This window comes from Achroia grisella, unplaced genomic scaffold (genome assembly GCF_030625045.1).
Source record: "Achroia grisella isolate CSIRO2021 unplaced genomic scaffold, CSIRO_AGI_Agris_v1 utg754, whole genome shotgun sequence".
In the NCBI taxonomy this organism is placed as follows: Eukaryota; Metazoa; Arthropoda; class Insecta; order Lepidoptera; family Pyralidae; genus Achroia; species Achroia grisella.
The window spans coordinates 74,286-88,995 of record NW_026713011.1 but is presented as its reverse complement, the minus strand read 5'-3'; the positions used below and the strand labels follow the sequence as shown (position 1 = coordinate 88,995).

The window sequence follows — 14,710 nt, the reverse complement described above, 5'->3', positions numbered from 1 at the left end:
CACACATAAATAGTTTCGATTTAATTCAGCCAGACTTGCATATTCTACAAAACTTTCATAAAAGGTAGCAAGCAAGCAAATATGCCTTCCGAAAAAAAATTGTTCCACAGATTAATAAAAAAAAAAATATGTTCCAAGTGACGTAATCCTAGTATGTACTTAAATATGCTTTAATACCGTCTACTTACCTAATATGTCATTCAAAATTAGAACACGAAATCCTTGAACGTCACAAATGTCACTAATTCAAATATAGAACGTTTACCTTACTAAATTGGTAGTATTGTTATGCCAACTATTGAGTTACGTTCACATGTACCTTCTGAAATTGGAGTAATAATAAGTTCGATTATATAATCAAGAGCAGACGATTCTCCTGGTCTCGTCCTATTGTTAACTTAAGAAGATCCATTGTTATAAATATCGCGAGGAAGTGTGCAAAATGCTTTAGAACGGTGCAGATGCGTTACACCAATTTGAAAGGTCAGGATCACGGTGTATTACAGCTACAGCATTTGTAAATTTCAACCCTATTATCAAGACATTAGGATTGAATTTAGTATGCTACCGTGACAAATAACTGTCATTTGTCCAAGAAGTTCCGATCTAGTTTTTTTTTTCGAAGCAACGGTCGTCAATGTAAATGGTATGATTTATTTTTGACAACAATCGCTTCTTGGTGTCGGGTTGTGAGAAATTTACGACGCAATTTTAGGGGCTGGATATTAGAATCAATGAGTGGTTGATTATATATTGAGAAATGGTTACGTTATTGATATATTATACGGTTATGTGTATGGGAATATTGATATTTCACTGCAGTACTGTTACTGAGGTGGTAAAGACAAATCAATTTTATTAAGCTGTGGACTTAATCATAATATATATTTTAAAAGCAATTTTATATTTTAAGTAGATGTCAAAAATAGCATATCATGTAATAAATATTTTTTTTTTGTTTAGAAGAAAAGTACCTGCCTAAACTTGCCTGGAGATGCTACCAAAGAGTAAAATGCTTTTTCTTCTTATATATTTAGTATCTAATAAAACAGTTTTATTGCCCTATCACAACAAAACATCATACAGATCTTTCGCAACAACAGATAACATAATTGAAAACACTATCTCGACTTAATAATATAGTCGTTAAATTTTTATAACCTCTTTTCTGCTAGTAAAATCTTTATGATTGTAATGTATATCGTAATACGTTATTGTTAAGTTAAAGTAAACTTTAAGCTAGTTTTTTTTTATAAAGGTGTTGTTGCATTAAACTTGAGAATACGGTCCCCTCGTAGAGTCGATATTTCAAACTTAACAATAGATGGCTGCATGCTATTATTTCTCTTTGACTTACTATTTGCAAAAAAAAAAATAGACCGACTCTATTGTCGACTTGAAATACGAAAAGGTTTTTTTGAAAAGAGAACGCGTTTTCGAATGTGGCGTGACTTTTCAAAATGGCTTTATTTTTTATTGAACGAGCGGGAAAAAGGGTTAGGAACCAGTTTCATTTTCAACTGACATCTATAAAAGTAGAAGTCAAGGAAACCTAATACTTAACTTAGATTAAATAACGCCATATAATCCCAAGTTCATATGAATATATGCAACAAAAATATAAACTATTTTACAAATATTATATTATACTATATTATCATCATGAAATATTTGATTAAAGAATAAAAAGTAAGTACGAAAACTAAAATCGCATTGTCGTAAAATCATTCCTTTAGGACAAAGCCTAAAACGAGAAAATATTCTTATCCGATATTGTTATATTTTTCACGTATTTTTACGTTTTAATATTCCTTACTTTTGAATGAAGAAACAACAAGTATTGTACTACAATATGTTTAATACTAGCGACTCGCCCCGGCTTCCCACGGTTGTACATGTATTATATATATATACCTTCCTCTTGAATCACTCTATCTATTTAAAAAAAACCCGCTACAAAATCCGTTGCGTATTTTTAAAGATTTAAGCATACATAGAGACGGACAGACAGCGACAGCGACAGCGACTTTGTTTTATAATATGTAATGATTTAGAAGGTCATTTTAATTCAATCAATTGAACTAAGTTCGAATTAGTAGTTCCTGGGATTGGCACGTTTAATAAAAAAAACAAACACGTCAACTTTATAATATCCTGGATTATTATCATAATATATTTACCATTTCTACTTCTCTGTATATATACATATGTATAGATTATATACACTATTTAAAATTAGATAAATTCTATAAAACTCCCCCATAGCCCGCAGTAGGTAATATCCACTCTGAACAAATTTATCTAACCCTGTAACAAGCAATAAGGAGCGAACTTCGGTCCTTAAGGCCTGGGAACATAAAATCCCCTAATCCTCGAAACCCAGAGGTCAGGAGGCCAACCAGGGTGATTTATATTGACAATCTGGACACCTGGGCATTGAGGGTTAACGTCTTCGTGATTGTGCGAAAGGGATGGAATATGCAGTTAGTTTGGGGAAGGAACGAGGTCGCTATGGGGATTTACTTACAAATATTGTACAATTACAATATATTACAAATTGAGTCGTAGATGTTTTACGTTTATTTGTATAAGTGAGATATAGATAGATAGATGAATCTTACAGTTACGTTGTCTAATAGTCTAACACATACGTAAATAACAAGTTGTTGATCTAGCTGAAATAAATATGATAATTTCGACTTTCGTATAGAAAATGTAGCTAATTAAAAAAAGCGTAAGATACCCAAATAAAACTAGCTGTGCCAGCGACTTCGTCCGCGTGGAATAGTAACCTTGACTAAAATAAAGAAAAAACATTTAATAATCTAACCCAAAAAAGCTTAACAGCCTAAAACTAAGATTCGAGCTTTTAGCTTTAAATAAATATATGACAATTCTAAAAGAAAATACATTTAAAATTGGTAGAAAAATAAATATTTAAAAAGCAAACTTATTGCAACTCATTTATCGATAAGATTGAGCCGCAGTTTCAGAGTTTGTATCAGAGGTGTCCAGCCTGACTTTGCGAAGTGCAGTGACTTCTCAGCAAGATGTAATAATCTCTTATATTTATTTTTTCAATTTTTTTTTTTATTGTTTTATGGCAACAAACAGTTACACATTATACATGTAGCTTAAGGCTATTTTCTAACAATTTTTAAGAATTGTGTCACCTTTTTTTTTAGTTAAACTCACTGATTACTAAAATCATATAATGCTATCTAAGGCATGTCAAAGAGATTATGTGTTACTTATTAATTAACTACCATTACTAATTCTACTAAAACTATTTTATATTTACAATACAAAGAAAACTAAAACAATTATGATGAACACACGAGACTCAGCAAGAGATAAATCTTATATTTATTTTTAAAATTATTATTTTTTTATTTTTTTAGATTAACAAACAGTTACACATTATACATGTGTGGCTTTAGGCTATTTTCTAATATATTTTAACAAATGTGTCACCCACTACGTTAACCATTGATTACTATAATCATATAATACTGACTAAGGCATGTTACAGAGATTATGTGTTACTTATTAATTAACTACCATTACTAATTCTAGTAAAACTATTTGATATTAGCAATACAAAGAAAACTAAAAATTTTATGATGAACACACTGCAGACTACAATATTACAAATATTTATTACATTAGTTACAATAGATGATATTTTCGTCTCAGTTCATTAGTTATTTGTTTTTTGAAAGCAAAGAGTTTACTGGAGAATATTATTATTAATTGAAAATTAATGAAAAAAAATCTTTTTTGATGTAGGCAATAAGTTACACAATCGTCTAATTTCTTTAACAAAATATAGGATTTAATTAAATTCGTCGTACACTCAAGCATTACCCCTTCGTATCTATTATTTAATTCCATACAATTACAGTAACATTTTTTTTCTACAACTGACGTGGGTACTCACCCTTTTGGTCTCCATGAGAACTGTTCTAGAGCTTATAAAAAAAAAGTTTGAACATTTTTTAGAATGAGAAATAGTAACATGTAACTGAGATTACTATAATTATTACTTACTATAAAAAAAACATATGTTTATTTTGTATTTTGTCGTATTATTCGATATTACTAATATTCCCTTTTAAATTATTTATTGAAGCAACTAATTTATTTTTTAAATCGAGTGGTTTTACTAAATTTTTTTTTTTTTATTCTCTTATCTATAAGAGTTGTATGTAAGAGATTGCTTTAAGAGATAATCCATAAGTAGATAATAATAAACTATTTATAAGTTTATTATTATCTACTAAATAAACAATAATAATACTCTCTAAAAATAACGCACTGAAAAATAATAGCATACAATGTCCTTAACATAAGGCGGGTCTTATCTCTTAAAGCAATCTCTTACATACAACTCTTATAGATAAGAGAATATTTCCTACAGAGTAATAGAACTTAAATGGAAAAGCATCAAAATCTAACTTCTTACTAATATTATAATCGCGAATGTTTGTGTGTATGGATGGATGGATATTTGTTACTCATTCACACAAAAACTACTTAACGAATTTTGATATAACTTTACTGTAATATAGCTAATACATCAGAATAACACATAGTCTTTAATATAATATAAGATATTATGGAAATTGTGGGATATATAACGATTATTTATGAACTTAACTAATTATTCTAATGTACTTACCTGTATATAGTTATAATGTAATTGCAGTGCCCCTACGGGGTATCACATGTATTATGTACTTTTTATTAATAATAGCTATAATGTACCATGTGAGAAGCAATAAATAAATAAATTTCGAAAAGTGTGATGCAGACATCAACTAGTAAATAATAATTATACTATTGACTATTCTAATAATAATGCAAATGAATATTAATTACATATCCATAAGAATACTTACAAACACGCTCTTCATTACAAAACAAACTATAAAATGTATAAATAATAAAAAAACTGAAGAGTCCCCTTCATAACTTTTAATTAAATGCGCGCTCCTTATTTACGAATAAACAAATAAATTATAATAACAATAAGACATTTTATGGTTTGGTTAACGCCATGAGGAAGTAATGTCGGGTGCTGCACTTAGTCTATTGTTTAGCCCTCAAACGATTTGTGATTTATTTTTTTAACAAGTGACAAGAGGTTGTCTTTTTAATTTGGCTGAATGAAAGGGATGTCTTTGCATGTCAAAAAGGAATTAAAAATGTTTGTGTGTGTGACTTTAAAGATGGAAACGAGATTATGCTTCTTTTTGTAAGACTGAATTTTAGGAAAGGCGGTATTTATTAAATCTTTTTAAATATAAAAATACATAGATATTTTTTTTTCGTAAATACATACATATATATTTTATATATACATAGAAAACAACCAGACCGATATAAAAAATCATACTTATGAATACAAATGTTTGTGCCGTGCTAAGAATCAAACCCGCGACCATCGGACGTAATGCTTAACCGCTAGATCACCGAGGTCGTCATAATTAATGAAACTTATATAGTATTTGACATTTCACGTGATTCTTAATACTGGCCGTAATTTTATTTTGCAGTAGAAAACAAATTGTTCCTTCATGCTATTTAACTATACATGAGTCGTATACCCGAATTAATTAAACACTACAAGATTGCGTGACATTACCGATTCATTTTTTTTTAAATACCGATCCTGAATTCACCAGACTGTAAAGCGTAGTTCTCACAGAGTTAAAAAAAATATATAAATGGAGTTTTAGAATCGTGCAAAAAATCCGCATACGGTCCGCTGAACTGGAAGGGTGCTTTATAATCTACTTACTTTGACCTCTCTTTCGGTCTTGTGGGACTTGTGTATCTGTGTCTTTGTCTAGCATTAATTAAGGGCGATGCCTGACCCTTGAAGGTGAGCTGATATTTTAAGTGCGTGAGAAGGAGAAGCCAAGTGGTTGTTGTGATCCTTTGTTTTATTGTGGTCTCGTTACCACTGGAGTACCTACTTATGTTCGATTGCATAGGCTTTTTGTGGTGTTGAGAGTGCAAATTTTCTATAGACGGTAGGGTTGGCAAATAAACATGAAATCTGATGAAATACAAGTATTTTATTAACTCCTATATCTACCTATCCTATCCACGGTGTACAATCTATAAATATAAATAAATTAAGTGTCTGTTTGTAATATTGAAGTAACGGTTTTTTAAACTAACATTTATATAACATAAAATAACATTTTTTATAATTTTTGTCTGTCTGTCTGTCTGTCGATCTGTTTGTTCCGGCTAATCTCTGTAATGGCTGGAGCGATTTAGACGGGACTTTTTTTGGCAGGTAGCTGATGTAATAAGGAGTAACTTTTATTTTAGAAAAATAAAATAAAATTCCACGCGGACGAAGTCGCGGGAACAGCTAGATATATACATATTCATATAAACATTCCTCTTGAATCACTCTATCTATTATCTAATATCTAGTAAAGAACTGCATTAAAATCAGTTTCGTAGTTTAAAAGATCTAACCGAACAGACGGCGAAACCGACTTCATTTTATACTATGTAAAGTTTACAAGACAGTTTCAATCATCTGTATTGTAAAATAAATCACTCCGCCGCATAATATGCCTGTATGTTTGCGATAATCTTAGAAATTACTGAACGGATTTTAATGCTAATTTCATATATGAATAGAGAGATTTCTAAAGAAGGTTTGGGTGCATAATTTGTTAACGTTTTATGTGTAATATATTAATTGGAATACCTATGCAAGGCGAGTCCGCTTAGGCTAAGTTAGATAATATAAGAATATCTAGGTATATTTTTTTTATGGATGATAATGGAATGATCTACTCCTGCGCTAACGGTTTACGCTGGAGCACCAGTGGAGGATGATAAGATGAGCATGAATTCAGGTCAGTTATCTCGGCAAATGGCAATTTACCACGATGGTTTCCATGTGGAAGTACATAGGGTAAACTTGACATGGTACATTGTTTGCTATAGGGTTATGGGGTTATTAGTTCATATTACTAATAATTCCCTTCCCGCGTTGAATATATTTGAATTCACCGTGATAACGAGTAAGCGAGACAGCAGTAGGTCATCTCTCGCATTACTTTTGAGTCGTTATTGGAGATTCTGTGTAATTTAATAGGCACACAATTTTTAAGATTCGCCCAGTTTCAAACTATCTGGCGTCTAAGTCGGAATGGTAAACCACTAGGCTAAGAACCTCTACATTATTATTATATAGTATAAAACAAAGTCGCTGTCGCTGTCTGTCCCTATGTAAGCTTAAATCTTTAAAACTACGCAACGGATTTTGAAGAGTTTTTTTTTAATAGACAGAGTGATTCAAGAGGAAGGTTTATATATATAATACATGTACACCCGTGCGAAGCCGGAGCGAGTAGCTAGTATTTAATATAGTAATAATTTATTATTTTTATTAAATTTTATATGCTGACTGTACTTTAAATGGACGGAGTGTAATGCCGCTACTTATCAAAAGTCAATGACTATTTATACAAGGCTTACAAACCGTTATGAATTTTATTGCTTTAGGTCAAGGCGCAGAATTGAATATCACTGCACTGTCGCTACACAGAATATTTACATGGCATATAACTTTTGTAGATACTGAATAAATTGATAACTTAATTTATGAATGTTAATTATGCACATAAAATTTCCTTGTCAATAAGTTAACAAATGAATATTGATATGGTAACAAGAAATTAAGAATTTATTATTATTATTATTGTTCTTTAATGCTTTATGCATGCATGATTGGGTAACACAGTAGTACAGAGTAGCTACGACATAGAGTAACAAGTACTTTAATATTTAAGAAACTAAGTATGTGCTCAGTAGGTAACGATCTAAAATTGCAGTTACGGAGTTCTTGTCTTGATAAGATAAAATCTACTCATTATTGTAATCATCGTTAACAAATCTAATTGAGGCCCTATTTCAAACAATTTACTCTATCAGGTCGACCTCCACGTGGTGCCCTCGGGAAACCTATCGTTGTAAATCCATCCGAGGGAAGGGGATTGTTAGTAATGGGAACTAGTGGCTAGCAATGTACCATGTCAGATTGACCTCCACACGGTTTCCCGCTGGAAACTATCATGATAAATTCTTGGAGAATTTGTCAAGGTGGGCTAACTCACCTGACTTCATCTTCATTTTATCATCTTCCACTGGTGCCCCGCGAGCGTAAACCGTTAGCGCAGGCGGGTACATTCCATCATCATTCCATAAAAAAAAATCAAATGAACACAAAGATGGGACTAACTAGTCTGACTTCAACATTCTGTTATCATCCACGGGTATTCCAGTAGCTTAATACCATTAGCGCAGACGAGTGCACCGTTCCATATTTATCCAGTAAAAAAAATCAAAATAACGTCAGAAACGTTTAAAGGACTATTTTTGTATATAAATATAAAATATATATATTATACTAGCTTTTACCTGCGGCTTCGGACGCATTGAATAAAAATAAAAAGTCCTATGTTCATTCTAATACCTCCAAGTACATGTGTACAAAATGTCATGATGATCGGTTCAGTAGTTTTTGTGTAAATGTGTAACATACATTCCTACATTCACATTAATCATTATTAAGGATAATTATTTATAAAATACTTATTACTATAAATACTATACTCTAATTTGAATTTAAAATCGAATCTGTATTTTTGTAAAAATGTACTAGTTCATTTGAAATGAATAAGAGCTTCTTGTCATTTTTCAGTAAACATGTTTGATATATCATAGTTCATTAAAGATGATTTTGATTTATTAAAATAAGTCTATACTTAGGGTATCTAACAGTAGCGTCGACAGTTGATACCTCTAACTAACCCATTTGCGATTACAGTCGTGAAGTTATATTATAATTGTTACAAATGTTAGCTCATTTTAATACACATGATTTATTTCTCGGATTTATGAGTGGACGGTCTACTACTGATGCAGGCATTAACTTAATACAAAGTATTTTCGTTGGGAAGATTCACAGATGCCATTGGTGTCTTCTGTGATCTTTCTAAAGCGTTTGATTGCGTTGACCATATTATTACGCAGAGCATTACATGAATAAAAAAATCCTCAGAACTCATTGGATTATTTGATTTTTAGACATTAAAGATCCAAGGGGTTTTATAAAAATGATTTATACTTGGCCCATTTCTTTTTCTTGTTTATATAAATGACTTACCATACCAGTTTCAAAACATACTTGACATAGTATTGTTTGCTGATGACACATCACTTATTTTCAAAGTGAAAAGAAATACAAAGGATTTTAATAATATAAATATTGCTCTTGAGGATGTTCTAAACTGGTTTACATCAAATAATCTAGCGCTTAATTCAATGAAAACAAAATGTGTTAAATTCTCTTTACAAATGTAAAACAAGTGCGATTACATCAGTTTTGGACTTTGTTGATGAGTTATATTAATAGATAATAAATTGCATAATACATCCTCGGCTGCTTTTGCTATCAGAAAAATTAGCAGTTCTGATACTGCAACAGACACATAGTATAATGTCGTATGGTATTATATTGTGGGGAAGAGCGGTGATGTAGAATCAATTTTTATATTACAAAAAAGAGCAATTCGTTCAATTTATAATTTACCGTGTCGCGAATCTCTTAGAGAACGCTTTAAAGAAACAATTCTTACTGTTCCCTCTCATATATATATGAAAATATTATGTATGTGTTTAAATGTATTAGTTAAAAATTTTTTTATCGTCTAAAAAAGTAAGTACATCTTTCATGGGACATTGTATACGTTTTTATAATAAATTGAGTGTTTTAAATGTACCAAATTTAAGATACATGCACTTTGCTCTAAAGCTTATTATATATATATATATATATATATATATATATATATTAATTTTTCCCATTGACATGGATAATGTAATAACAATAAAGAAACTTATTATAAATTTTGTAATGACATATTGTAAATTAAATAATGTTTAATATTGTAATGGGTGAAAACTGTGATCGGTACAGCCTATGCTGTAAATAATATAATTGACGTAAGTAACCTGAAACAGTCAAGATTGTGGCTGGTGGGCTTGTGCTCCCTCAAATATGTTGGGACTAGATGGCACTGTGTGAACACTGTTAAATTTTTTGTTCCTTGGGTCATCTATTATTATTATAAAACTGTATTTATCATAAACATGTTCCACTATTATTTGAAAAAATTACGAGCTGAGTTTCTTGTCAGTTCTTCTCATCTCGATATCATTCCGAACTTTAATCGATCTATAAAGATATTTTGGTAATTGAATTATCATATACATCCTCGGTAAAGTAGGTATTACAGACACAAACTATTTTATTCATTCTAGATTGTTTGTATTAGTTAATATTTTTTTCTAAATACGTACTTATAGAATGTACGCATTTAGAAATATATATATATATATTTAAGTATTTCTATTAATTGTTTAATAAGCATTTAGTAAGCATAAGATCTGCTTAAGTTGGGACTAGATGGCACTGTGTGAGTTGCCTTGGGTCTTTATTATTATTATAAAATTCTTTAATCGATCTATTTGTACACCATATAGGTAAAGTAGGTACAGTGTAAAACTACATATATAAAAAACATGACAAACTTACATATATATTTTATATTTAAACATATATATTTGTAATTTCGTTTAAGAATTTACACACTTTATATATATATTTTTTATCGTATATTAAATTTTAATGAAATTATTTAAAGTAATTTTAAAATATGTCATAAGTTTTTCTTTCATACATTTTTATAACGTATCGTAGGGTCTCATACATTTAGTTACATGGTTATAAAGGATGTCATATAAATATCAATGTATCCATTTCTATAGAAAACCGTCAAAGCGGTCCGACTCACCGTTCTTGGGTCCTTAGAAATCCTTATTGCACAATAAGATGATCCCGGTACACACAGATTGCAACAGTCGCACACGCAGCCACATTACAACACGTGTTCCAGTCACGTAAAACGAATTAAAAATAAAACAAAGCCACAAATTGCGGATATGAAATCAAGTTTTCATATTTCAAAAATGGAACCGGCGAAAATTTCGAAAATGTCGCGCGCATCGAACAACGTGCTTTCCCGCGCAAAGCTCGCGTTCGAATAACTTCAAGTTTCGAGTTACCTGGGGAGTAGCCACATGTTCGTCCTTCTCGCTCTTACGCGGAGCGTTTTCGTAATGTGCAAGAGAGATGATAAATTTTATTGTGAAGGCGGAACGGTTGCAAAGATGCAACTTTGGGGGCAACTTTTTTCAGTACAGCCTACCGGTGTTTTGTTTTGGCGCCTTATCTTTGCGGTCACGTGATAAGTTGATAATCGTGCTGTAGATATGGGTCATTGACAAATGTTTGAGTAAAATAAAATGTACTCAATGAAAGCATAGTGTTGTAATGTTTTTTTTATGCGGGTGGAAGGGTAGTAATTTGTGGCAAGCGTTAATTTATTGTAATCACTTATGTAAAATTTAGGTAACTTCGTCAAGTTGTTAGTATTCTTGTAATTATAGTATAGAGAAATAGGTAGTAGGTAAACAAAAAAAATCGGTGTAGGTACAAATTATTTTTTTTCCCTTGTTGTTTAATCTATATAAATATAAGAAATTAAGGTAATTTTCTTATTTAATTTATAATTTTCTAGATATACTGTTTCCATTTCACATAAACTATTATAAGAAAACGTGAAAATATTTAAAATATAAATACAATTACAGTTATGGCTGTATGGTTTAGTTCTTTGTCTTTCCAGAAGTTTAAAAAAATATCAAAAAGTACCAATGGCAGATGGCTGTATGGCTTACTTCTCTGCCTTTCCAGTTTTAAAGAAAATCAAGAAATATAGTACAAAGCAGCTTGGACTAAATTGATCGAGAGAGAATATTATACAAAGCGAATTACGACTTGTATTCGGATTGTCTATGGCTTCTATATTTGTGTAGTTACTGTAAATGTATCGTCTCATAATGATTTTAGTATTTACCGATCAGTCTTAACATAGTTAAGCGAAAATTCGACCATTGATAGACCCGTTATTGGCTCACTTGTGAGTAGCGGTGGTCAGTAACCCGGTTAGCAAGTTCGATTCCGTTCGAGACAATTAAACAATTTACTCGTCTTGTTTAGATGACCTACGTGAGCAATATCAAGCTATTCGATAATATGCAATACGATATTTGAAAATTAGATTATCAGAATAGTGTTAAGACTCTGATTTGAATTTAGAAGAGTTTTTACGTTATCAAAAAATACATAAAAATATTAACAATATTTATACCATAAATAAGATTTAAAAACTTTTTTTTTTCAAGTAACATCTAAGTCTTAGGTAAATAATATAATAATATACACATTTCAGTAATTGTTATCTAATTAGTTAGCATGGAATAAACATAAACATGGATTTTTTTCATAATTACGGCATTTTACGGCACATTAATTATATAAAAAAATATATTCCAAATTAAAATTGAGGACATTAAAAAACTTCTATTATAAAAAACTCTATTATTAATGTAAATTCAATACTACTGATCCAATATATAAGATTACATAACAAGCATCAGTTTTTAATAAAAATAGAATCCTCAAAATCGATTGAAAGCTCTGCATAGCTTGGGACTAGATGTGTGAATTGTCCTGAGATATAATTATAACTACTAGGTTCTCTAATATAAGACTGGTATCACTCATAGAGACCCTAGGCCTCTCCGATCGATCCCCCGTCCAATTCAAACGGGGATCGAATTTACGACGGCCAGAGCCGAGATTCGAACCCCTAGTGGTGCCCTCAGACTAAAGTCGTATCCGTCAGGCAGGAGTTGGCCTTCAGCCGCTCCATAAGACCTTCCGCGGATTTGGAGTGCTATCTGCACTCGCCCCCTAACGTCCGGTGAAGCTGTAAAGGCCAGCTGCGGCCAACAGTATCAGAGTAGTCCGAAAAAAAAAGAGACCCTAGGGTGAAGGATGGTTAGGGTCATCTGAAGCTCACCGGGGAGGCATTAGGATCTGGAGGTGGCGTGCAGAGGCCATTCCTTGCACGCCTAGATAGGTCCCCTCGAACGAACCATGCCGGTGGTCTTGGTGAATGCTTGCGTATCCCATGGCCACGGCGATTATGTAGAAGAGGAATAGCCATCAGGTTTTTAGGCTGTATGAGTCCGGCAGTATCCATTCGTCCCTAAGCGAATGGTTCTCCATGAGGATTTTCATGATGTAAAAAAAAAAGGTATCACTCATAGAAACAGTTTCTCCATTGTCAAATGTTTACTCTGTGTTGTCCGCCTGGATTTATGTATGTATGTGTATTATTATTATTATTTTATTATGTTTATTGTATATGAGCTGAGCGGAGACCTATTTGGTACTGTAATGTAATTATTAATATAAATTGTAATTTAAATTTTAAAAATTATTTTCAGTGTACCAAATAAACAATTTTCCTTCTTTCTTTCTTTCTTTCTTTTATTCAAATATCGAATGGGGAAGGGGATTATTTGTAATGTGGACTAATACCATGAACAGACATTGCTAGCAATGTACCTACGATGTCAGGTTGACCATCCATCGTGAATAAAACCATAGTGATAAATTCATGGAGAATTTACCACGATGGGCTAATTGACCTGACTTTACGCTCATTTCATCATCTTCCATTGGTGATGGTCAATTTACCACGATGGGCTAATTGACCTGACCTCATACTCATCATCCTCCACTGGTGCCCTGCCAGTTTAAACCGTCAGCACAGGTGGTTGCACCATTCCGTTACAATCCATAAAAGAATAAAATTATCGTTGCTTACGTAGGACAGTAAGACCAGTTCCAATACTGTTCTAATGCGGAATTCAATAATTGAAGATCCATTATGGTTTCTGTAATGGATCCACAGTAATTTTTAATACAAGATCAAGATCAGCATTTTTTTTTAATTGATGGAGCACCCGCCTGAGTTAACGGTATATGTTATGCGAATTATAGATTTTAGCAGAAACAATAGCTGTTCAAACATTAAAAACTTTTCATTTGTATTCCTTGATTCTGATATAACTCGGATTAAATAAAATTTTACGTTCTATTCTGTTGTTAGCCAAACAAACGGAAAGACATACAGAGATTCTTTCGAAATTATAACATTAGTATACAACTGACTGCTTTTTATTATTAAATATTATTATAAGAAACCATATAACAAAAATAAGCACTAAACTTCTCTGAATAAGTAGAGCATAATTCTAGAATTAGGTATAAAAAGACAACGGCACGCGGTGTTCCCAGGCGGTCACCCATCCAAGTACTGACCGTGCCCGACGTTGCTTAACTTCGGTGATCGGACGAGAACCGGTGTTTTCAACGTGGTATGGACGTTGTCTATTGTAATTCAGTAACAAAGTATGACATTTAAATATTTCATCTGTCATAAGGAAATATCTTAACATCGAACACGTTAAATCATATCATAGACAAATTTCTACTGAGTATAGATTTAAAAAGATCGAATATAATGTTTTTCCATTTGGATTTATGATAATGACTAGCTGTGCCCGCGACTTCGTTCGCAATGAATAGAGGACGAATGAGGAATTTCCATTTCAACTCTTATTTTATTTTACCCCCTTAAGGGTAAAATTTGTACAAAATTTGAATGTCATATATAGACAAAAGCTTAAAAAATAA

The 14,710-nt window shown here is 31.6% G+C and overlaps 1 protein-coding gene and 1 non-coding gene across 2 annotated transcripts in view; both read right to left on the bottom strand.

Moving 5' to 3' along the window:
• The window catches only part of LOC131850326 (uncharacterized), a 75,158-nt gene extending 64,030 nt beyond the window's left edge, over positions 1 to 11,128 (bottom strand). The window contains exon 1 of the mRNA XM_059200524.1: positions 10,893 to 11,128. The gene's annotated coding sequence lies outside the window, so the exon portion shown is untranslated. The remainder of the gene's footprint in view (positions 1 to 10,892) is intronic.
• A 3,158-nt stretch (positions 11,129 to 14,286) lies between these two features.
• On the bottom strand, positions 14,287 to 14,405 carry LOC131850373 (5S ribosomal RNA). Its single transcript, XR_009357832.1, has one exon. It is a non-coding gene; the product is annotated as a 5S ribosomal RNA (ribosomal RNA).
• Positions 14,406 to 14,710: the final 305 nt, after the last annotated feature.